This window comes from Nerophis lumbriciformis, linkage group LG25 (genome assembly GCF_033978685.3).
Source record: "Nerophis lumbriciformis linkage group LG25, RoL_Nlum_v2.1, whole genome shotgun sequence".
Classification (NCBI taxonomy): domain Eukaryota; kingdom Metazoa; phylum Chordata; class Actinopteri; order Syngnathiformes; family Syngnathidae; genus Nerophis; species Nerophis lumbriciformis.
The window spans coordinates 33,969,303-33,994,441 of record NC_084572.2 but is presented as its reverse complement, the minus strand read 5'-3'; the positions used below and the strand labels follow the sequence as shown (position 1 = coordinate 33,994,441).

At 35.2% G+C, this 25,139-nt stretch overlaps 1 protein-coding gene across 1 annotated transcript in view; it reads left to right on the top strand.

Moving 5' to 3' along the window:
• The window catches only part of LOC133621846 (protein phosphatase 1 regulatory subunit 29-like), a 315,118-nt gene that overhangs the window by 158,726 nt on the left and 131,253 nt on the right, over window positions 1–25,139 (top strand). Inside the window, exon 3 of the mRNA XM_061984244.2 lies at window positions 20,088–20,155. The gene's annotated coding sequence lies outside the window, so the exon portion shown is untranslated. The remainder of the gene's footprint in view (window positions 1–20,087; window positions 20,156–25,139) is intronic.

Here is a 25,139-nt window from a genome sequence, read left to right as displayed (position 1 = left end):
CATTTTTGTCCTCCATCTGGCTGTCACGTCTCCTGATAGGACCTGATTGTGCTGCTAGGACAGGAAGTACTCCTCCACCCTTTCCAGCTCAGCCCGCTGGCGCTCTCCGACTCCCCTGGCCGGCTGTTTGTTGCACGCCGCCGGAGCTTTTCTGCCGTTAATTAAGCAAAGTATAAACGGATGCTTTATGAGGCCAAGGTTGCTTTCTTTTTTCCCCCCCTGCTTTCCTCTTGTGCTGATCCAAGCACAAACAGATGGCGTCACCGTTCTTACGGCGGACAGTTATGGGCGCCGTTCATTTTTTCAATGTTTGTTTATATAGCCCTAAATCACAAGTGTCTCAAAGGGCTGCACAAGCCACAACGACATCCTCGGTTCAGATCCCACATCAGGGGCAAGGAAAAACTCAACCCGGTGGGATGACAATGAGAAACCTTGGTCCCCACAAGCACAGAATTGTTTTTGTATTCTAACAACTTATGTTGAAATAGCTTGGCTCCAAATTCCGCATTTTGAAGCTTCGAGTCACTTTCACCTCACTCTCTCGGCTTCTGTCTGCTCCAACGTCTCACACTTCCTTCATGCTTCTAGAAGCAGTAGTTCATCCTCAGTATATTCAGCTTCAAAAATATATATATTATTTCATGTTTTGTTTGTACACTGCTAGCCAGACAGCGTATGGACTGTAGTTGTAATAACACGCATGACATGCTGCGTGTATCGTGATCAATATAAAGTGTGACTCACTCCATGGACAGTTGTGCGTTTGGTCCTGCTGCCCAGTGACGTTTTTCCATATTATTTGGATAAGCATTCCATTTATTTTGAAATAGTTTTGCTCCAAATTCCACATTTGGCAGCTTCGAGTCACTTTCACCTCACTCTCTTGGCTTCCGTCTGCTCCAACGTCTTACCCTTCCTTCATGCTTTGAGAAGCAGTAGTTCATCCTCAGTATATTGAGCTTCAAAAATATATATATTATTTCATGTTTTGTTTGTACACTGCTAGCCAGATAGCGTATGTACTGTAGTTGTAATAACACACATGACATGCTGCGTGTATCGTGATCAATATAAAGTGTGACTCACTCCATGGACAGTTGTGCGTTTGGTCCTGCTGCCCAGTGACGTTTTTCCATATTATTTGGATAAGCATTCCATTTATTTTGAAATAGTTTTGCTCCAAATTCCACATTTGGCAGCTTCGAGTCACTTTCACCTCACTCTCTCGGCTTCCGTCTGCTCCAACGTCTTACCCTTCCTTCATGCTTTGAGAAGCAGTAGTTCATCCTCAGTATATTCAGCTTCAAAAATATATATATTATTTCATGATTTGTTTGTACACTGCTAGCCAGGCAGCATATGTACTGTAGTTGTAATAACACGCATGACGAACTGCGTGTATCATGATCAATATAAAGTGTGACTCACTCAATGGACAGTCGTCAGTTTGGTCCAGCTTTTTTTTCCGGTTTATTTGGGTAAGCACTTCATTTATGTCGCAATAGGATGGCTTCAAATTCCCCATTTTTAGCGTCAAAGTCACTTTCACCTCACTCTGTCTGTTACTACATCATATATATACTTGCAGTGTGTATATTGTACATATTACATATTGTTATGAAGGTGTCTGTTACTACGTAATATATATATATATATAACAGGTTGTCTTGGGGATATGGCTGAAAACTAGCACGATATAAGTGTTTTGTGTCGGTTGATATCGATAATTATTCATATTTTCTATGACCTATCGAAAATAAGGAGCATGAGAGAAATGCATTAAATATTAATGTTTGAACAACTTTTATTTGTAATTTACTTATAAAATATTATAAACATGTACTTTTTTTTTCTTTTTTTTTTTCTTTTTTAACCCTTTTGTGTACATTCATATTTTAATTTTTTAAAATATTTTTATGTATCTTTTGTTTAAAATAAAATAAAATAATTTTGAATTATTTTTTAATTAAAAAAAATAATTGTTTCATTAGTTTTTTTTATTTTTTCTTAATTTTTAACACTTTGTAGTCTTTCATGAATTTACAGTAGCGCACACGTTTTTAATGTTTTTTTAATAATTTTTTTATATATATAAAAACAAGTTGTCTTGGGGATGCGGCTGAAAACTAGCACAATATAAGTGTTTTGTATCGGTCGATATTGATAATTATTGATATGCTTGCAGTGTGTATGTTGTACATATTACATATTGTTATGAAGGTGTCTGTTACTACATTATATATATACTTGCATCTTGTATATTGTACATATTACATATTGTTATGAAGGTGTCTGTGTTACTACATTATATATATATACTTGCAGTGTGTATATAATTGATGGAGGGTTTTGAAGTTGTTTTAGAGGCTTTGAAGGCAACAAAGGTGATTCTTATTAGACACATCTTGCAAGCATTTTTATCATCTTTAGAATTCTAAAACAAAAAACTTCTTTGTTCTTGTCTCTCATAATGATTGTGAACGATAGGCAAAATCCCCCCAAAAAGTGCAGTTCCCCTTTTAGAACATTTTTTTTATATCTTATTTTATTATCATCATATCATCATTTGCAAGTATGACACTAAGTTGTAATTACAGTTGCAAGTCCAAGACGCTAGATGGCAGTAGTGTGTAAATTATGGTGTTGTTTTCGGGTTTTTGTTGCGCCCTACAAAGTGTTATTAGTCTAAGTATTGTACATATTACACACCAGCTGTTTTTTAACATGCATCTTAGCTGTAGTTTTCAGTAAAGAATTTGGAGGTGTTGAAATCGCCATGTAAAATTTCCAATGCTATAAAGTAGCATGTCAATAGCAAAGCCAATGTATATTAGCATCAAGCTAGCACATTTTTGGAAAAGTGGAGCCTTACTTTACGTTTTTTTTTTTGAGTAAATTACTATTTTGGTAGGTAGTAGGATAGGATAGGATAGGACTTTATTGTCATTGCACAAGTACAACAAAACTATGTTTTAGCACAAACCCGTTCAAGATTAGACAAACAAACAGTGTACAGGGTTACAGAACAGGAACACTGATAAGAAAAAGGTCAAACGCTGGGGAAGAAGATGAGTAAAAAAATACAATCTAGACTGGGCTCCTAAGGGGGCCTAGTCTGGAGGGGGAAACAAACCTCCATGCAATGCACACATAAACACGTTACATTTAATCACGACAACTCGCAACAGAGGGATTGGGGAGTTGGGGCCCTGGAGGTCAACTGCTGCTATGAAGCGCTACAAGCCGTCCATCACCCCGAGGGGAAACAAGCTGTTTCGCTGGGTCCGCTCTCAGTGCTGCTGGAGTGATGGCCAGGTGCCAAAGCATGAAGTCGGCAACCGGGCGTGACGCCACGCGCAACCTAGGCACCGGTGGAATTCACGTGAATCGCTGTCCGGTAGGATTTGGTTGGCGCCAAAAACGGTACCCTCGTCTTGATAGCAGTAATGAGCAAACTGCCGAGTCAGCTTTAACAGTGAAGTGAATTCTGTTTATATAGCACTTTTTCTCTAGAGACTCAAAGCGCTTGACATAGTGAACACACGTCATCTGCATCTTTAAGCTACATTTACACCAGTGTGGGTGACCGTGGGAGCAGGCGGGTGTAGTGTCTTGCCCACGAACACAACGGCCGGCGGGAGCGGGGATCGAACATGGAACCCTCAAGCCGTAAACGACGAGCGTAACACGCACATCTCTCACACAGGTTTAAAAAGCGCATTTAGAGCTGATCGGTCATCATCTTGCAGACTAAAACGACAATAGGAGGTTGCCTACAGCCGCAACTTTAGGAGACTGCGGTTGATCAAGTGCTTTTCAGTTAGTGTCATTAATTGATAAGCACTGTTTTGATGGAGTACTCGGAGCGTTCGATGTCGAACATAACGTGGAGTTTCCAGGTAGAAGGTGGCAGATTAACATCCGGATTAAAACTAGGAAGCAACATGGCGTCTGTTGTGTTTCCATGTCAGATTTAATGCGACCAAATCCGAGGACACCTGTCGAGTCCTCGGCGAGTCTTCTCCAGGGCACTTCTTGTCGACACAGCGACTGACGTGGATTACGGAAACCAAACCGCACCAGAGTTGGTGATAATGATTATTTATGTATTTAATCTTTTTTTATTTTATTTACTATGGTATATTAATTATTTATTATTTAATTTATTCACTGTTCTGTTACAGAGAACAAAGAAATGGGATAAAATTGCTATGGTATGGAAAGGGGTAGGATTTAATCAACTCTGCTTCTTCCTACTCCTTTTCAGACGTGCTGTAATGAAACAACTGGAAGTATGTGATGCATTACATTGTATCGTTCCACATAAACTGAACTGAACAGTAGCGCACACATTTTTATGTATAATATATAAAACAACGAAAATTTTTATTTTTTATTTTTATTTTGATAGTTTAGTTTTATTTTATTTATTTATTTTTTCCATTCTCAACAATTTGTACTCTGATGAATTTACAGTAGCATACACTTTAATTTTTTAAAACCATTTTTTTATTTAATTAAAAAAATATATACATTTTTTATTTTTTCAGTTAAAATACATACTTTTTGTTTTAATGTTTATATATTTTTTTCATTTTCAACACTTTGCAGTTTTTGATAAATTTACAGTAGCGTACACATTTTTTATTGTTTTATTTATATATATATATATATATATACCGTATTTTCCGCACTATAAGGCGCACCTAAAAACCACAATTTTTCTCAAAAGCTGACAGTGCGCCTAATAACCCGGTGCGCTTTATTACGATTCATTTTCATAAAGTTTCGGTCTCGCAACTTCGGTAAACAGCCGCCATCTTTTTTCCCGGTAGAACAGGAAGCGCTTCTTCTTCTACGCAAGCAACCGCCAAGGAAAGCACCCGCCCCCATAGAACAGGAAGCGCTTCACCCGCCCCCATAGAACAGGAAGCGCTTCACCCGCCCCCGGAAGAAGAAGAAAAAACGCGCGGATATCACCGTACGTTTCATTTCCTGTTTACATCTGTAAAGACCACAAAATGGCTCCTACAAAGGACAAGGATCCGGTTCATAAAAAGACGCAATCTCTCCATCCGCACACGGATTACTACCGTATTTCACAGCAACTGAACCGCACTGTGGAACGGGAGCACGTACGGTGAATATTCGCTCCACAGGGAATGAGAAGTCATCCTTCACTGTGGTTCTAGCTTGCCATGCTAACTTCCACTCATGGTGATATTCAAAAGGAAGACCTTGCCAAAAGAGACCTTTCCAGCCGGCGTCATCATAAAAGCTAACTCGAAGGGATGGATGGATGAAGAAAAGATGAGCGAGTGGTTAAGGGAAGTTTACGCGAAGAGGCCGGGTGGCTTTTTTCACACAGCTCCGAAGGCGAACACACCTTCACTAAGACGGGCAGACAGCCTCGGACGACATACGCCAACATTTGCCAGTGGATCGTAAATGCTTGGGCAGATATTTCGGTCACAACTGTGGTCCGAGCTTTCCGGAAGGCAGGATTCACAGAACAACAGCGACACTGACTCCCGATGACTTCTACGAGACGGAACCGGCCATTTTGGATCCCACGCTTGCGCAACTTTTCAATTCGGACACCGAAGACGAAGAATTCGAAGGATTTACGAATGAAGAATAACTTCAGAAGGTGAGCGCTATGTTTATTTTGTGTGTTGTGACATTAACGTTCGAGCAACATTATGTTACTATTGCTCTACACCATTTTGAATTTTACTATGTTTGTGATTGCACATTTGCGTACATTTTGGGACAGAGTTGTTAGAACGCTGGTTTTCAATATATTATTAAAGTTTGACTGAACTATCTGACTGTTTTTTTGACATTCACTTTAGCGCAGCGTTTTTTTGACATTCACTTTAGCGCAGCGTAGGCGCGGCTTTTAGTCCGGGGCGGCTTATTGGTGGACAAAATTATGAAATATGTAATTCATAGAAGGTGCGGCTAATAATCCGGTGCGCCTTATAGTGCGGAAAATACGGTATATATATATATATATATATATATATATATATATATATATATATATATATATATATATATATATAAAACAACGAAAAATATCATTTTTATTTTTATTTTGATAATTTTGTTTTATTTTTTTAATTTCAAAAATTATTTTTTTATTTTTTTCCATTTTCAACCATTTGTAGTCTTTGATGAATTTACAGTAGCATACACTTTAATTTTTTTAAACCATTTTTTAATTTAATAAATAATCATTTTTTATTTTTTTTCAATTAAAATATGTACTTTTTGTTTTATTGTTTAAATACTTTTTTCATTTTCAACACTTTGCAGTTTTTGATCAATTTAAAGTAGCGTACACATTTTTTTTATTGTTTTTTTACATTTTTTAAAGATTTTTTTTTAAATATTTTATTTCAACTTTAATTTTTTTATTTAATCTATTTTTAAATTTCAAAAAAATATTTGTATTTTTTGTTTTTCATATATTTTTTACATTTTTTATTTCTATATTTTTGGTGCATGCTTTTAATGTATGAATATTTTTCCACGCAACTTACCCAGGATTTCCCCTGGATGCGTGACGGATGGCGGCGACTTTTACGAGATCTCGCTAATCTGCACGTGATTACGTGATGAGGGACTTGTAGTACTCCTTTTCAGACGTCAACTGGAAATAGGTGATGCATTACTTTGTATCGTTCCACATAAACTGAAACTAAACTGAACAGTAGCGCACACATTTTTATGTATAAAATATAAAACAACAAAACATTTTATTTTTATTTTTATTTTGATAGTTTAGTTTTTTTTTTTTTTTTTTTTAAATATAAATTTTTTATTTTTTTATTTTTTCCATTTTCAACAATTTGTACTCTGATGAATTTACAGTAGCATACACTTTAATCTTATAAAACCATTTTTTTATTTAATTAAAAAAAAAAATATATATTTTTTTTTTCAATTAAAATACGTACTTTTTGTTTTATTGTTTATATACTTTTTTCATTTTCAACACTTTGCAGTTTTTGATAAATGTACAGTAGCGTACACATTTTTTATTGTTTTATTTATATTTATATATATATATATATATAAAACAACAAAAAAATATCATTTTTATTTTTATTTTGATAATTTTGTTTTATTTTTTTAATTTCAAAAATGTACTTTATTTTATTTTTTTTCCATTTTCAACAATTTGTAGTCTTTGATGAATTTACAGTAGCATACACTTTAATTTTTTTAAACCATTTTTTAATTTAATAAATATATATATATATATTTTTTTTCAATTAAAATATGTACATTTTGTTTTATTGTTTAAATACTTTTTTCATTTTCAACACTTTGCAGTTTTTGATCAATTTAAAGTAGCGTACACATTTTTTATTGTTTTTTTTTTAAATTTAAGATTTAAAAAAAAAAATATTTTAACTTTAATTTTTTTATTTAATCTATTTTTAAATTTTAAAAAAATATTTGTATTTTTTTGTTTTTCATATATTTTTTTAAATTTTTTATTTCTATATTTTTGGTGCACGTTTTGAATGTATGAATATTTCCCCACGCAACTTACCCAGGATTTCCCCTGGATGCGTGACGGATGGCGGCGACTTTTACGAGATCTCGCTAATCCGTGCGTGATTACGTGATGAGGGACTTGTAGTACTCCTTTTCAGACGTCAACTGGAAATAGGTGATGCATTACTTTGTATCGTTCCACATAAACTGAAACTAAACTGAACAGTAGCGCACACATTTGTATGTATAAAATATAAAACAACGAAACATTTTATTTTTATTTTTATTTTGATAGTTTAGTTGTTGTTTTTTTGTTTTTTTTAAATATACATTTTTTTTTTTTTTTTTTTTCCATTTTCAACAATTTGTACTCTGATGAATTTACAGTAGCATACACTTTAATCTTATAAAACCATTTTTTTATTTAATTAAAAAAAAATATATATATATATTTTTTCAATTAAAATACGTACTTTTTGTTTTATTGTTTATATACTTTTTTCATTTTCAACACTTTGCAGTTTTTGATAAATGTACAGTAGCGTACACATTTTTATTGTTTTATTTATATTTATATATATATATATATATAAAACAACAAAAAATATCATTTTTATTTTTATTTTGATAATTTTGTTTTATTTTTTTAATTTCAAAAATGTACTTTTTTTTTTTTTTTTTTTTCCATTTTCAACAATTTGTAGTCTTTGATGAATTTACAGTAGCATACACTTTAATTTTTTAAAACCATTTTTTAATTTAATAAATATATATATATATATTTTTTTCAATTAAAATATGTACATTTTGTTTTATTGTTTAAATACTTTTTTCATTTTCAACACTTTGCAGTTTTTGATCAATTTAAAGTAGCGTACACATTTTTTTATTGTTTTTTAAAAAAAAATGTAAGATTTAAAAAAAAAAAAAAATTTTAACTTTAATGTTTTTATTTAATCTATTTTTAAATTTTAAAAAAATATTTGTATTTTTTTGTTTTTCATATATTCTTTTAAATGTTTTATTTCTATATTTTTGGTGCACGTTTTGAATGTATGAATATTTCCCCACGCAACTTACCCAGGATTTCCCCTGGATGCGTGACGGATGGCGGCGACTTTTACGAGATCTCGCTAATCTGCGCGTGATTACGTGATGAGGGACTTGTAGTACTCCTTTTCAGACGTCAACTGGAAATAGGTGATGCATTACTTTGTATCGTTCCACATAAACTGAAACTAAACTGAACAGTAGCGCACACATTTGTATGTATAAAATATAAAACGAAACATTTTATTTTTATTTTTATTTTGATAGTTTAGTTGTTGTTTTTTTGTTTTTTTTAAATATACATTTTATTTTTTTTATTTTTTTCCATTTTCAACAATTTGTACTCTGATGAATTTACAGTAGCATACACTTTAATCTTATAAAACCATTTTTTTATTTAATTAAAAAAATATATATATATTTTTTTTTTCAATTAAAATACGTACTTTTTGTTTTATTGTTTATATACTTTTTTCATTTTCAACACTTTGCAGTTTTTGATAAATGTACAGTAGCGTACACATTTTTTATTGTTTTATTTATATTTATATATATATATATATATATAAAACAACAAAAAATATCATTTTTATTTTTATTTTGATAATTTTGTTTTATTTTTTTAATTTCAAAAATGTACTTTATTTTTATTTTTTTCCATTTTCAACAATTTGTAGTCTTTGATGAATTTACAGTAGCATACACTTTAATTTTTTAAAACCATTTTTTAATTTAATAAATAAATATATATATATATTTTTTTCAATTAAAATATGTACATTTTGTTTTATTGTTTAAATACTTTTTTCATTTTCAACACTTTGCAGTTTTTGATCAATTTAAAGTAGCGTACACATTTCTTTATTGTTTTTAAAAAAAAATTAAGATTTAAAAAAAAAAAATATTTTAACTTTAATTTTTTTATTTAATCTATTTTTAAATTAAAAAAAATATTTGTATTTTTTTGTTGTTCATATATTTTTTTAAATTTTTTATTTCTATATTTTTGGTGCACGTTTTGAATGTATGAATATTTCCCCACGCAACTTACCCAGGATTTCCCCTGGATGCGTGACGGATGGCGGCGACTTTTACGAGATCTCGCTAATCTGCGCGTGATTACGTGATGAGGGACTTGTACTACTCCTTTTCAGACGTCAACTGGAAATAGGTGATGCATTACATTGTATCGTATGCGTCTTCCAAATAAACTGAATTCATTGCGATTCTTATTTGTAACAATTCTTAATCAATTCCAAAAAAAATTATTATCGATTTAAAAAAAATTTTTAAATTTTTTTTATTACCTGTCCAAAAAAAGTTAACAAAGTGACACGACGTAACGCGACACAAAATGAACGAATGAAGCGTTCCCACACGGAGGCGCATTTTTACGGATTCGATGGGAATGTTCGTAAATAAGAAAGTTTGCAAACGGAGGGGTTTGTAACCTGAGGTTCTACTGTAGTGTGGGAGGCCTCTTCCAGTTTGCGTGAGTAAACAATACAGGAGTCTTCAGCTGGTCCTGCAAGTGTGAGTAAACAATACACGAGTCTTGGCTCAGTGTAAAGGAGTTTGACCTTAACCCCTGCACTAGCCCCTTTAAAACAGATCAAAATGGCCATTGCACTTTTTGATCTGTCAGTTTGAACCCATAAGCAGAAAGAGATCGGACATCACTTCAGAAGTGGATTACGTGGCTTTCATCAAAGAGTCCCTTGGTTAAAAGACAAAACCGGAAGCAGAAGCTGAGGTTTTACAAAAGCAAGAAGAGACGCAGCTGCTGGGTGGAAGCTCTCCACATCCATCTCATCAAAGGAGCCTCCCAGTGGAAGATTGCCTGCCAACACTTTCTGATTTTTTATTTATTTAATAAAAGGTCTGATTTTTGTTGATTTGTTGCCATGCATGTTTTTGTGTAGTCCCCTCCAGACCGTCCCCTTGCATCTTGCTGCACTCACCCTGCTAATGGATCCCAGCAACAACAAGCTGAGAGACGCTCATCAAAGATCTCAGCCGGATAAAAAGCCGAGGCGACGCTATCGGACTAAAATCCGGATTGTTGACTTAGGGAGCTGTTTTGTATCAGAGATGAAGCACCACTCCACTGCTTATCTTCTTCTTTGGGAAAACATCTGCGACAATAGTCAGCATGACACACGTTCAACACTACAAGAGCGTTTGCACAATTTTGTACACAACTTTGCAGTTTCATTTTTTTAACTGATTTTTTTTGCGTGTGAAATTGTTTGGATTTACATCAAAATATGCCGACAATTTTAATTGAATGAGAAAAGTTGTGAGCAAATTTCATGTTTAATTAAAATAATTGCACAAAAATTCACTGTAAAAAAAAATTGAGTGTGTAAAAAATTGAGTGTGGATAAAAATCATTTGGTAAAAATTTAGTGTGTAAAAATTCAGTCTGTGAAAAAATATTGTACAATAAAATAAGTGTGTAAAAAATTTAGTTTGACAAAAAAATCAGTGTATAGAAATTCAGTCTGTAAATTTTTTTTGTAGAATAAAATAAGTGTGTAAAAATTAAGTGTACAAAAACCCAGTGCACAAAAAAATGTGTGTAAAAATTCAGTGTAAGAGAATTAAGTGTAAGAAAGTTAAGTGTAAAAAATGTAGGTGTAAAAATCTAGTTTTGAAAAATTCAGTGCACAAAAAATGTGTGTAAAAAAATTCAGTATAAAAAAATTCAGTGTAAAAAGGTTTTATAATTCAGTGTGTAAAAAATCAGTGTATACAAATATTTGCACAATTCACTGTAAAAAAAAAATTCAGTGTGTAAAAAATTTAGTGTGAATAAAAATCAGTTTATAAACATTTTTGGTGTACAAATTCAGTCTGTAAAAATGTTTTAAAAATAAAATAAGTGTGTATGAATTAAGTGTACATAAACCCAGTGCACAGAAATTCAATGTGTAAACATTTTTTGTAAGAAAGATAAAAAAAAAATTGTCCAATCAAATAAGTGTGTAAAAAGTTTGTGTGAAAAAGAAAATCAGTGTTTTGAAATTCAGTCTGTAAAATTTTTTGGTAAAATAAAGTAAGCGTGTAAAAATTAATTGTACAAAAAACCAGTGCACAAAATTCAGTGTGTAAAATTTAGTGTAAGAAAATTAAGTGTAAGAAAGTTACGTGTAAAAAATGTTAAGTGTGTAAAAATCTAGTTTTGAAAAATTCAGTGCACAAAAAATCAGTGTCAAAAAATTTGTGTAAGAAAATTCAGTATAAAAAAATTCAGTGTAAAAATGTTTTATAATTCAGCGTGTAAAAAATTACTGTATACAAATATTTGCACAATTCACTGTAAAAAAAAAATTCAGTGTGTAAAAAATTTAGAGTGTGAATAAATATCAGTTTATAAAAATGTTTTGAATAATATAATTCAGTCCGTAAAAAAAATATTGTGAAATAAAATAAGTGTTTAAAAAATGTAGTGCAAAAAAGATAAGTGTAAAAAATTTAAGTGTGTAAAAATCCAGTTTTTAAAATTCAGTGCACAAAAATTCAGGGTAAAAAAATCAGTATGAAAAAAATTCAGTGTGAAAAAATTAGTGTAAAAAAATTCAGTGTAAAAAAATCTGTATGAAAAAATTCAGTGTGTGAAAAAATTGTGTAAAAAAAAAAAATCAGCGTGTAAAAAATTGCTGTGAGAAAATTAAGTCAACAAATTTTAGGTGTGTAAAAAATCAGTGGAAAAAGATTTATTTAAAAAAAATTCCGTCTGTAAAAATTCAGTGTGTAAAAAATTAGTGTAAAAATTGTTTTGTGTAAAAAAAAAAAAAAAAAATCAAGTGTGTACAAATTCAGTGCACAAGAAATCCCTGTGTAAAAATTGTGTTTAAGAAAATAAAGTGTAAAGCAATTAAGTGTGTAAACATTCAGAATAGAAAGAAATCAGTGCACAAAAATTTACAGTAAAAAAAAGTGTTTAATAAAATAATTGAATAAAAATTAATAGTAAAAAAATTCAGTGTGGAAAAAATCAGCGCATAAATATTCCGTTTTACAAAATTCTGTCTAAAAAATTTCAGTGTAAAAAAATTTGGTGCACAATTTACCCACTTCTGGTAAATTAAGTCCAAAGCAATCAACTGTGTCTCAGAACAAGCCAATGAGGTGTCAAGTGCTGCATACCTCTTTGTAAGACCCGTGTCACATGACTTCAAACACCGCTCACCCTTTAGAGCACAGCCTGCCACTAAACCTGCAGAAAATAGTTCTTCTCAGGTTTCTCTGTTTACATTTTCACACTTTGTACTATTTTCTTACACTTTATCCAGCATTTCTTTTGCTCTTTTGCTTTCCCCCCTTATTTAATGTAGCATTTTATTTGGTGAAAAACATGTTTTTTTGTTATTTTTGCATTCATGTTGGGAAATACTGTAGTTGAGGTAAAATAGCCTGCACTTTAATGAAATAAAAGGCCAGTTTATAGACATATGACACCGATCTAACATGGTTCCTTCTCCTGTGTGTCATCATGTCCAGCCGCGGGAGACGAAATGTCAAACGTTTATTGGACGGCGCTTTGTTCACTTGTCGTCGGTCCGCTTTGACATTCTGGCACAAAAGGGAGAAGTCCAATTCAATGTCGTAGTCCTGTCAGTTTGATGCCCCGTTGCTGGTCCCTCACAATGTTGACGGGGGACTGACGAGTGACATCAGTTCACACTTACTCCTCGCCTTTTTACTGCCTACGTTCCAATGGGAAGAATTCCAAACGCACTCAAAAGTCGCCATTTGCAGGGGAAAGTCCTCTGCAAATAATCATTAACTTTAGAATTTGATGCCAGCAACACGTGACAAAGAAGTTGGGAAAGGTGGCAAAAAATACTGATAAAGTTGAGGAATGCTCATCAAACACTTATTTGGAACATCCCACAGGTGAGCAGGCAAATTGGGAACAGGTGGGTGCCATGATTGGGTATAAAAGTAGATTCCGTGAAATGCTCAGTCATTCACAAACAAGGATGGGGCGAGGGTCACCACTTTGTCAACAAATGCGTGAGCAAATTGTTGAACAGTTTAAGAAAAACCTTTCTCAACCAGCTATTGCAAGGAATTTAGGGATTTCACCATCTACGGTCCGTAATATCATCAAAGGGTTCAGAGAATCTGGAGAAATCACTGCATGTAAGCAGCTAAGCCCGTGACCTTCGATCCCTCAGGCTGTACTGCATCAACAAGCGACACCAGTGTGTAAAGGATATCACTACATGGGCTCAGGAACACTTCAGAAACCCACTGTCAGTAACTACAGTTGGTCGCTACATCTGTAAGTGCAAGTTAAAACTCTCCTATGCAAGGCGAAAACCGTTTATCAACAACACCCAGAAACGCCGTCGGCTTCGCTGGGCCTGAGCTCATCTAAGATGGACTGATACAAAGTGGAAAAGTGTTCTGTGGTTTGACGAGTCCACATTTTTTTGGAAACTGTGGACGTGGTGTCCTCCGGACCAAAGAGGAAAAGAACCATCCGGATTGTTCTAGGCGCAAAGTTGAAAAGTCAGCATCTGCGATGGTATGGGGGTGTATTAGTGCCCAAGACATGGGTAACTTACACATCTGTGAAGGCACCATTAATGCTGAAAGGTACATACAGGTTTTGGAGCAACATATGTTGCCATTCAAGCAATGTTACCATGGACGCCCCTGCTTATTTCAGCAAGACAATGCCAAGCCACGTGTTACATCAACGTGGCTTCATAGTAAAAGAGTGCGGGTACTAGACTGGCCTGCCTGTAGTCCAGACCTGTCTCCCATTGAAAATGTGTGGCGCATTATGAAGCCTAAAATAGCACAACGGAGACCCCCGGACTGTTGAACAACTTAAGCTGTACATCAAGCAAGAATGGGAAAGAATTCCACCTGAGAAGCTTAAAAAATGTGTCTCCTCAGTTCCCAAACGTTTACTGAGTGTTGTTAAAAGGAAAGGCCATGTAACACAGTGGTGAACATGCCCTTTCCCAACTACTTTGTCACGTGTTGCAGCCATGAAATTCTAAGTTAATTATTATTTGCAAAAATATGAGTTTGAACATCAAATATGTTGTCTTTGTAGCATATTCAACTGAATATGGGTTGAAAATGGTTTGCAAATCATTGTATTCCGTTTATATTTACATCTAACACAATTTCCCAACTCATATGGAAACGGGGTTTGTATATGTGTTTATATGTATGCAGTGTTGGGACTAACGCGTTACAAAGTAATGCGTTACTGTAACGGCGTTAGTTTCTGCGGTAACTAATAATCTAACGCGTTTTTTTTTTATATTCAGTAACTCAGTTACCGTTACCACATGAAGCGTTACTGCGTTATTTTACGTTATTTTTTATGTAGTATCGGCTAGAAACAGAAGATCTGAGTGTGTTTTATTGCAGCGCTGCAGTGGAAAAGAAAAGGCGTGCTTTGTGCGGGGGGGGGGCTCCCAGACCGTAGTTGAGGGGCGCAGGGGAGACGTTCCTCCAGGGCCTATATACTTCGGGGCTAACAACCTTCACTTTACCCGGAAGTGGGTCTTTACAGCTGAGGGTGAATGACGAGGCCGGCGGTTTGTTGCAACTTTGTGACTTTATTGGACGCAGCCATCCACTGTCGCCGTTCCCTCACCTCTCTCGTCCACTCACTCACTGACGTCACTCACCTCACATGCTGTCATATCTTAAAGGGCCACACACACACACACACATACGCTACTCTCATAACAACTAACAAGACATCATGGTGAAGCCAGAAGTCGAGTTTCTTAACATGGAGACATTCTCAATACTTTTCTTTCTTTCGAGCACAAAGAAAAGACAATTTTAGTTAAATGTAAGTTGTGTCTTGGATCAAAGATCCTATCTACTTAAAGTTAAAGTGCTATTATGTTGCAGCTATTTAAAATAGTTTTGTCAATTTGTTCTGGACTGAAATAAATTGGCCCTTTGAAACATATCTTTGTCTTTGTGTGTTGTATGTAGACCACATTGCTTTCTGAGTTCAGTGATGCAAATGCAGGTCAAGTTGATCAACATATTGTATTATTCTCCAGTGCAATAACAGTACTGAAATGAAGGCTAAAAGGGCATTAATGGGTGCCTTAAAAAAAAAAAAAGTAACTAAATAGTTACTTTTCACAGTAATGCATTACTTTTTGGTGTACGTAACTGAGTTACTTTTGAAAAAAAGTAACTAGTAACTGTAACTAGCCATCCACAAGCTTCTATTGAATTTTTGACCACTCCTCTTGACAAAATTGGTGCAGTTCAGCTAAATGTGTTGGTTTTCTGACTTGTTTCTTCAGCATTGTCCACACAGTCAGGACTTTGGGAAGGCCATTCTAAAACCTTCATTCTAGCCATTCCTTTACCACTTTTGACGTGTGTTTGGGGTCATTGTCCTGTTGGAACACCCAACTCCGCCCAAGACCCAACCTCCGGGCTGATGATTTTAGCTTGTCCTGAAGAATTTGGAGGTAAACCTCCTTTTTCATTGTCCCATTCAAAGCACCAGTTCCATTGGCAGCAAAACCGGCCCGGAGCATAATACTACCACCACCATGCTTGACGGTATGCATGGTGTTCCTGGGATTAAAGTCCTCACTTTTTCTCCTCCAAACATATTGCTAGGTATTGTGGCTCAATTTTTGTTTCATCTGACATGATGATTGTAAGGATAGGTCAGGGGTCGGCAATCCGCGGCTCTAGCGCCGCCCTAGTGGCTCTCTGGAGCTTTTTCAAAAATGTATGAAAAATGGAAAAAGATGAGAGGAAAAAAAAAAAATTTTTTTTTTAATATGGTTTCTGTAGGAGGACAAACATGAGACAAACCTCCCTAATTGTTATAAAGCACATTGTTTGTATCATACTTGCCAACCTCCAATTTCGGGAGGTTGGGAGCGGGGCGTGGTTGGGGGTGTGATTAAGAGGGGAGGAGTATATTGACAGCTAGAATTCACCAAGTCAAGTATTTCATAAATATATATATATATATATATATATATATATATATCTCCTGAAAATATGCAAACAAAACTGTGTTTAGATAATTGATACTTCAAACTTGCATAAATAAATCTTAAGGAATATAACATAATGTAATGAATAAAATGCTAAAGTTGTTGATAAACAAGCAATTATTTTAATAATTGATCATTTAAAATTAATTATTTCAAATATGTTTATTTTAATGTAAAATTCTATGGCTGGATGTAATAAGGAGTCAGAAAAAATACAAATAAAAATATAATTAATTTTGATGTTTTTAGCAAAATATAGTAAAAATGTTTTTTTTGTTTTTTTTAATTAATAAATATATTTATTTTTAGGTAAGATAAACATACTAATACAATTTATCTCTAGTCTGGATGATTTAGTTCTTGTCACCCTGTTGTCCTCCCGTCATGAAAAAAGGCTGTCCTCACTCAGGTCCGCATGGAGCTGGAGGGGGCGTGGCCTCCAGCTCCGGCTGAAAATCGGGAGATTTTCGGGAGAATATTTGTCCCGGGAGGTTTTCGGGAGAGGCGCTGAATTTTTGGGAGTCTACCGGAAAATTCGGGAGGGTTGGCAAGTATGGTTTATATTAAACATGCTTCACTGATTCGAGTATTTGGCGAGTGCCGTTTTGTCCTACTAATTTTGGCGGTCCTTGAACTCACCGTAGTTTGTTTACATGTATAACTTTCTCCGACTTTCTAGGACGTGTTTTATGCCACTTCTTTTTCTGTCTTATTTTGTCCACCAAACTTTTAACGTTGTGCGTGAATGCACAAACGTGAGTTTTGTTGATGTTATTGACTTGTGTGGAGTGCTAATCAGGCATATTTAGTCCATACTTGCCAACCCTCCCGGATTTTCCGGGAGACTCCCGAAATTCAGCGCCTCTCCCGAAAACCTCCCGGGACAAATTTTCTCCCGAAAATCTCCCGAAATTCAGGCGGAGCTGGAGGCCACGCCCCCTCCAGCTCCATGCGGACCTGAGTGACGTGTTGACAGCCTGTTCACACATCCGCTTTCCCACAATATAAACAGCTAATGATCGAGGGCGAGTTCTTGGTTTCTTATGTGGGTTTATTGTTAGGCAGTTTCATTAACGTCCTCCCAGCGCGGTAACAACACACAACAACAGCAGTCAAGTTTTCGTCTACCGTAAAGCAGTTCGTCTGCCGTAAACAGCAATGTTGTGACACTTTTAAACAGGACAATACTGCCATCTACTGTACATGCATATGTGACCCACCCATAATGTGTCACATTTTTGTGTTGATTAATTTATTTTATTTTGTGGTTTGAATTCGTTTTTGGAACTGTCATTACACATTTATCAGTATTCACATTGGTCAGTAGGGGGCAGTAGGGCGTTTCTTCCCAATTGAATGCTATCACCTGCAGACCGGAAGTCTCTTGTCATTCTGATGAGCGCGACCAGTCTGTGAACAATTGAAACGTCCTGTGTGCTTTTTCCTCCTGTATAACAGGTTAGTTTTGGTGAATCAACTCACTGAATAATTTTACATGTGATCTTTATAAGTTTAAGTACACATTCTGATGGTGGAGCCTAACTCTAAAGTTGTAGTTTGTATTTGTGAATGAATCCAGTGCACAGCTGCAGTAATCAATACAAAAAGGCGACGTGAGTGCGCAATGTTTATATAGGAACTTCTGATCCTAATTCAGACTCCCAAATTAGAGCTCCCATTTTCTTATTGATTTTATAATGTATATTTGTATAATGTGTGTGTTCTGAAATAGTGACAGAGAATAGAACTAGGATGGACAATTCAACCCTTAACTCAACAATGAGTAGATGAGTGTTATGTGTGTGTAAATGTGTAAATAAATGAACACTGAAATTCAAGTATTTCTTTTATTTATTTATATATATATATGTATACATATATATATATATATATATATATATATATATATATATATATATATATATATATATATATGTAATATTATATATATATATATATATATATATATATATATATATATATATATATATAGCTAGAATTCACTGAAAGTCAAGTATTTCTTATATATATATATCTTAACCACGCCCCCAACCACGCCTCCGCCCCCCTACCTCCCGAAATCGGAGGTCTCAAGGTTGGCAAGTATGATTTAGTCACTGCATGACTGCAAGCTAATCGATGCTAACATGCTATTTAGGCTAGCTATATGTACATATTGCATCATTATGCCTCATCTGTAGCTATATTTGAGCTCATTTTGTTTCCTTTAAGTCCTCTTAATTCAATGTATATCTCATGACACACTATCTGTATGTAATATGGCTTTTAATTTGTTGCGGCTCCAGACAGATTTGTTTTTGTATTTTTGGTCCAATATGGCTCTTTCAACATTTTGGGATAGGTGATATGGCCTAATATCATATTAGGCCATATCACCTATCCCATACTTGCCAACCCTCACGGATTTTCCGGGAGACTCCCGAAATTCAGCGCCTCTCCCGAAAACCTCCCGGGACAAATTTTCTCCCGAAAATCTCCCGAAATTCAGGCGGACCTGAGTCCGCTTTCCCACAATATAAACAGCGTACCTGCCCAATCACGTTGTAACTGTAGAATGATAGAGGGCGAGTTCTTGGTTTCTTATGTGGGTTTATTGTTAGGCAGTTTCATTAACGTCCTCCCAGCGCGGTAACAACACACAACAACAGCAGTCACGTCTACCGTAAAGCAGTTTGTCTGCTGTAAACAGCAATGTTGTGACACTCTTAAACAGGACAATACTGCCATCTAGTGCATTTGATGAAAGCACTTTTGTGCATGCCACACAGCAATGCATCATCAGCATGGTTAGAAAAATAGTGAGAATAGAACAAGGATGGACAACTCAACCCTTAACTCAACAATGAGTAGATGAGTGTTATCTGTGTGTATATGTGTAAATAAATGACCACTGAAATTCAAATATTTATTTTATATATATATATATATATATATATATATATATATATATATATATATATATATATATATATATATATATATAAAATAAAATAAAATCGGAGGTCTCAAGGTTGGCAAGTATGACCTATCCTTACACAGTGCGCCAATCTGCCTTGACTTATTGCCAGGTCAGAAATTTCAGACGCCCCAGTGTTCTTGAACGCAGCATGACGTGTATAGAAGGGACGCCACAATGCGGCGTTCTTGACGTCCAGACAACCTGCCTTTTGTGTCTGAGAGCGACGGTGTACGGTCAACATTATGTCCATGTGTGCGACGCGAGCGGCTGTCCGTCATTAGCTTAACGACTCGCCGACAGACCGCTCACAGTCTGCCAGGCGGCGGGCCAAAGTGGGGCCATAAAGATGGCCGCTTTAACAAGGCCAAGTACATAAACAAACAAAGTCGCCACTTTGCCTGCGTCGGCATCAAACGCGCACCAACTGGTGTGCAGTGGCGTCGTTACATCAATTGTGCGAGGAGCTTTTTTTTCACGAGAAGACTTTTATAATCTGATTTTGGATCTGCTTTCCGTTGCAGGGGTTCGCTTCTCCCACCTGGCGCCGAGACAGGCTTCAGTTTGGATCCGCGCCACGTCAAAGTCCAAGGTAAGCTGCTATGATTTGATACCAGGAATTGATTACGTGGACCCCGACTTTAACAAGTTGAAAAACTCATTGGGGTGTTACCATTTAGTGGTCAATTGTACGGAATATGTACTGTACTGTGCAATCTACTAATACAAGTTCCAATCAATCAATCAATCAATCAATCAATACTAGCTTACCCAGGAGCAGGGCCGTCTCTGGCTAAATTAGGGACGTGGGCAGAATTTTATTTGCAGCCCCCCCATCATAACATTGTTTTCATGTTTTTTTATTTACCTGAAACTATTTTTATACTTGTTGATTTAAGCTTGAATTTAATTTGATAATTTTTTTGGACTAAAATGAATTCACTGGAAATAAATGGTAAAATTATAAATGAGCAAATAATCAGAACAAAAACAAGCACACCTGCGATCCAACCCAATGTGTCTGTCTTGCTGATGCTAATGCTAATGCTAATAAGAGAGTGACAATATTAGGATATTAGGGGAAGTTTAGTTATTTCATTCCTATCAGTGACGGAGCAGTAAGGGGCTAAGAATCTGTAGTACAATTCCTTATGAAATGCCTTTAATACTAAATTACCTTTATTTATTGATTCATTTTTTAATTCTTTTAATTTAAAAAAAAATATATAATAATTTTTAGATATATTTTAAAATTAAATAATTATTCAAAAACCCAAAGCAACCATGTGTATATATTTGTACATATATGAGTGTATATGTATATATATCTGTATATGTGTATTTGTATAAATGTGTGCATATGTATTATGAAAATGTATATTTGTGTGTGTGTATATATGTATATATGTGTTAATATATATTTGTGTATGTTTTATTATATATATAATATATATATATATATATATATATATATATATATGTATGTATGTATGTATGTATGTGTGTATATATATATATATATATATATATATATATATATATGTATATATGTATGTATATGTATGTATGTATATGTATGTATATATATATATGTGTATATATATAAAGTACCAATGTATATACATATATATGTATATGTATGTGTGTATATATATATATATATATGTGTATATATATATGTGTATATATATATATATATATTTATATGTGTATATATATATGTATATATTTATATATATATATGTATGTGTATATATATATATATATATGTATGTATATATATGTATATGTATATATATATATATAGGTATATGTATGTATATATATGTATATATATATATATATATATAACGGGGACCCCCCGCAGACCTCGGGGCCGCCCCTCCCATTGGCCTTGTTTATCAGTACTTATATTTGAATTATAAATACATTTGATTCCAATCCTTGGGGCGAGGATTCGATTCAACACGATTGTCAATTCAAACCGATTGTCAAAATCTGTTATTTGGCATATAAGTGATAAGAAAATAATGGCTTAAAAAAACGTATTTTTAAAGATCCATTGCTGAAAATTCTTTGAGAATCAAGATTCAGATGTGAATCCTTTTTTTTTAACTTATACGCGACTCACAAAAAGTGAAGAATGTTGCCTTGGTGATCATTTCCATGTTGTGAGTTGTCCAGTGAAAGGTTGTACAAATTATTTTTCAAGTTAAAACCCCTATGTCTCGGAAACACAGACATTTTGCAGATGCTAGTATTAGTTGACAGGGAAGCATGGTGGAGATGTTGTTAGCGTTCTTCGCTCACAGTGAGAAGGTCCTGGGTTCGATTCCCGGGCTCGGGGTCTTTGTGTATGGAGTTTGCATGTTCTCTCCGGGTACTCCGACCAATTGGCAACACTAAAACTTGCCCTAATTTGTTTTACGGTGATTTCCTGGCAACCACAGCTTCTCCAGTTTTTTTTTTTTGGTAAACAGGTTACTAATGTATAATTTTTTGTCATAGTAATTTACCGCAGGCAAAAACAGTTACCTGTAAAATAGACATACCCTAATGTCCTCTACATCATGACTGTATTTTTTTACGGTGAATTCCTGGCAACCACATTTGCCGATAATTTTACCGTAAATTGTACGGATTTTTTTTTTTTTTTACGGTGTAGGAAGTAGGGATGAGGACCGAATCTTGTACTTATGTTTTTGAATCCGATTCACGTAAAATCCAACGTTGCGCATGATGTCGGGGCCCAATTCTTCGCACTTGGCGATCACTCCAGCAGCACTGAGAGCGGACACGGCCAAACTACCACTTAGTAATGTCAACGCCAACGGAGAAATTGTACTAGACAAAACGGCAACGCTCCACTTTTCCAAAGAAATGTGCTAGCTTGATGCTAATAAACATTGGCTTTTCTATTGACATGCTATTGATTAGCATTAACGATTTTACATGGCGTTTTTTGTCAGGTTCAAACACTGATGACATCTATTAAACGAGACAAGAAGCAAGGATTTAAACAAAGACAGAATTACATTTCAATTTGAGGAGAAACGTCTGGGCTGTACTCTTGTACAGTCTCCAGCACGCTCTGGCGAAAGATTGTACGCCACCTCTTTTTTATTTGGACTTTCTCTGTTTACATAACAGCTGTTTCTAAAGGAATGGGGGGGTATGTAAACAGCCATTATTTTCGGTCACATTAACACAAAAGAAAAAGATGCCTCGGGCTTGGGCAGGTCTTGGATCACAATAGATAACCCCTCCCGTCTCTTCCCATCGTACACAGCGGAATTTTCCAAGCCTTTGGCTTGGTGCAACAAAGACAGCGTCTGTCTGCTCGCCAAAAAACGGAAACTTTTGTGATACCTTACACATAATTATTCTAACAAGTTTTGAACACCTTCTGATTTTGTTAAAGACATTTTAATTTTAATTTTAATTAATAGGTACAATACTTACAGTATTAACACTTGTTGGGGCGCAACCAAAGAGAAAATAACACACCATTGACTATACACACCATTAACTAACTGTAAATGAGATTTAAGAAAGAAAACAAGATATAGTTATCATAATTAGCTCTTTTTGAAATGTTGCAATAAAAAATGAGATTTTATAATCAAAACAATCAATATTTTCTAACACACACAAAAGTACCAAAAATGTGCACCATTGAGTTGCAGTATTAACTATTGGGAATCAGTACCCATCCTTAGTCAGAAGGCTGTTTTAGTGCTATTTATTTTTCCAGAAAATGTACGCACTGTGAGCCATTTTATCCTTTTTTTTAATTTATTTTTATTTTTTATTTTTTTTTTCCACTCGTTTCAAGTTACGCAACCTTGTCTTATTGGTCATCCCCCATCCAGTCCTCGGACACGCCCACCGCCCGCCAGTCTGGCAAAAAAAAAAGAAAAAAAGTCTGGAACAAACAGAGACGGGACTTTGCCGTCAAGGCTTTTTTTCTGGGGAAACGCTTGAAGGTTTACTCTCACTTTTGAATGTCATTGAAATCCGGGGAAAAAAGCAAACGCTTCAAATTTGAGAAGGTCGCGTCAACCTAGGGCGGTGCTTCCGTGTGTTGCCATGGTGACGTGGTGTGCGAATGAAATGGAATAGACTTTTATTGCCATTGCACATGGAGAACAATGAAATAGCGGCAGCAGCAAAGAACATAACAAAATGTCATTTATGTTTCAGTTGATAATGTATGGATAAGAAAATATTTTTAAGAAGGTCGGTCATTTACTGGCATATACATACAAGTAACGTACTTTTCCGGACTGTAGAGCGCACCGCATTATAAGCCACACCCATTAAATTTCAGAAGAAAAAAAATATGTTTCCATATACAAAAATCCAAAAGCAGTGAAGTTGTCACGTTGTGTAAATGGTAAATAAAAACAGAATACAATGATTTGCAAATCCAAACAAACAAAAGTTGTCACAGGGGCATGTTCACCACTGTGTTACATGGCCTTTCCTTTTAACAACACTCAGTAAACATTTGGGAACTGAGGAGACACATTTTTGAAGCTTTTCAGGTGGAATTCTTTCCCATTCTTGCTTAAGTTGTTCAACAGTCCGGGGGTCTCCGTTGTGGTATTTTAGGCTTCATAATGCGCCACACATTTTCAATGGGAGACAGGTCTGGACTACAGGCAGGCCAGTCTAGTACCCGCACTTTTTTACTACAAAGCCACGCCGTTGTAACACGTGGCTTGGCATTGTTTTGCTGAAATAAGCAGGGGCGTCCATGATAACGTTGCTTGGATGGCAACATATATTGCTCCAAAACCTGTATGTACCTTTCAGAATTAATGGCGCCTTCACAGATGTGTAAGTTACCCATGCCTTGGGCACTAATACACCCCCATACCATCACACATGCTGGCTTTTGAACTTTGCGCCTAGAACAATCCGGATGGTTCTTTTCGTCTTTGGTCCGGAGGACACGACGTCCACAGTTTCCAAAAAATGTGGACTCGTCAAACCACAGAACACTTTTCCACTTTGCATCAGTCCATCTTAGATGAGCCCGGGCCCAGCAAAGCCAGCAGCATTTCTGGGTGTTGTTGATAAATGGCTTTGGCTTTGCATAGTAGAGTTTTAACTTGCACTTACAGATGTAGCGATGAACTGTAGTTACTGACAGTGGTTTTCTGAAGTCTTCCTGAGCCCATGTGGTGATATCCTTTACACACGGATGTCGCTTTTTGATGCAGTACCGCCTGAGGGATCGAAAGTCCGTAATATCATCGCTTACGTGCAGTGATTTCTCCAGATTCTCTGAACCCTTTGATGATATTACGGACCGTAGATGGTGAAATCCCTAAATTCCTTGCAATAGCTGGTTGAGAAATGTTGTTCTTAAACTGTTCGACAATTTGCTCACGCATTTGTTGACAAAGTGGTGACCCTCGCCCCATCCTTGTTTGTGAATGACTGAGCATTTCATGGAATCTACTTTTATACCCAATCATGGCACCCACCTGTTCCCAATTAGCCTGTTCACCTGTGGGATGTTCCAAATAAGTGTTTGATGAGCATTCCTCAACTCTCTGTCTTTTTTG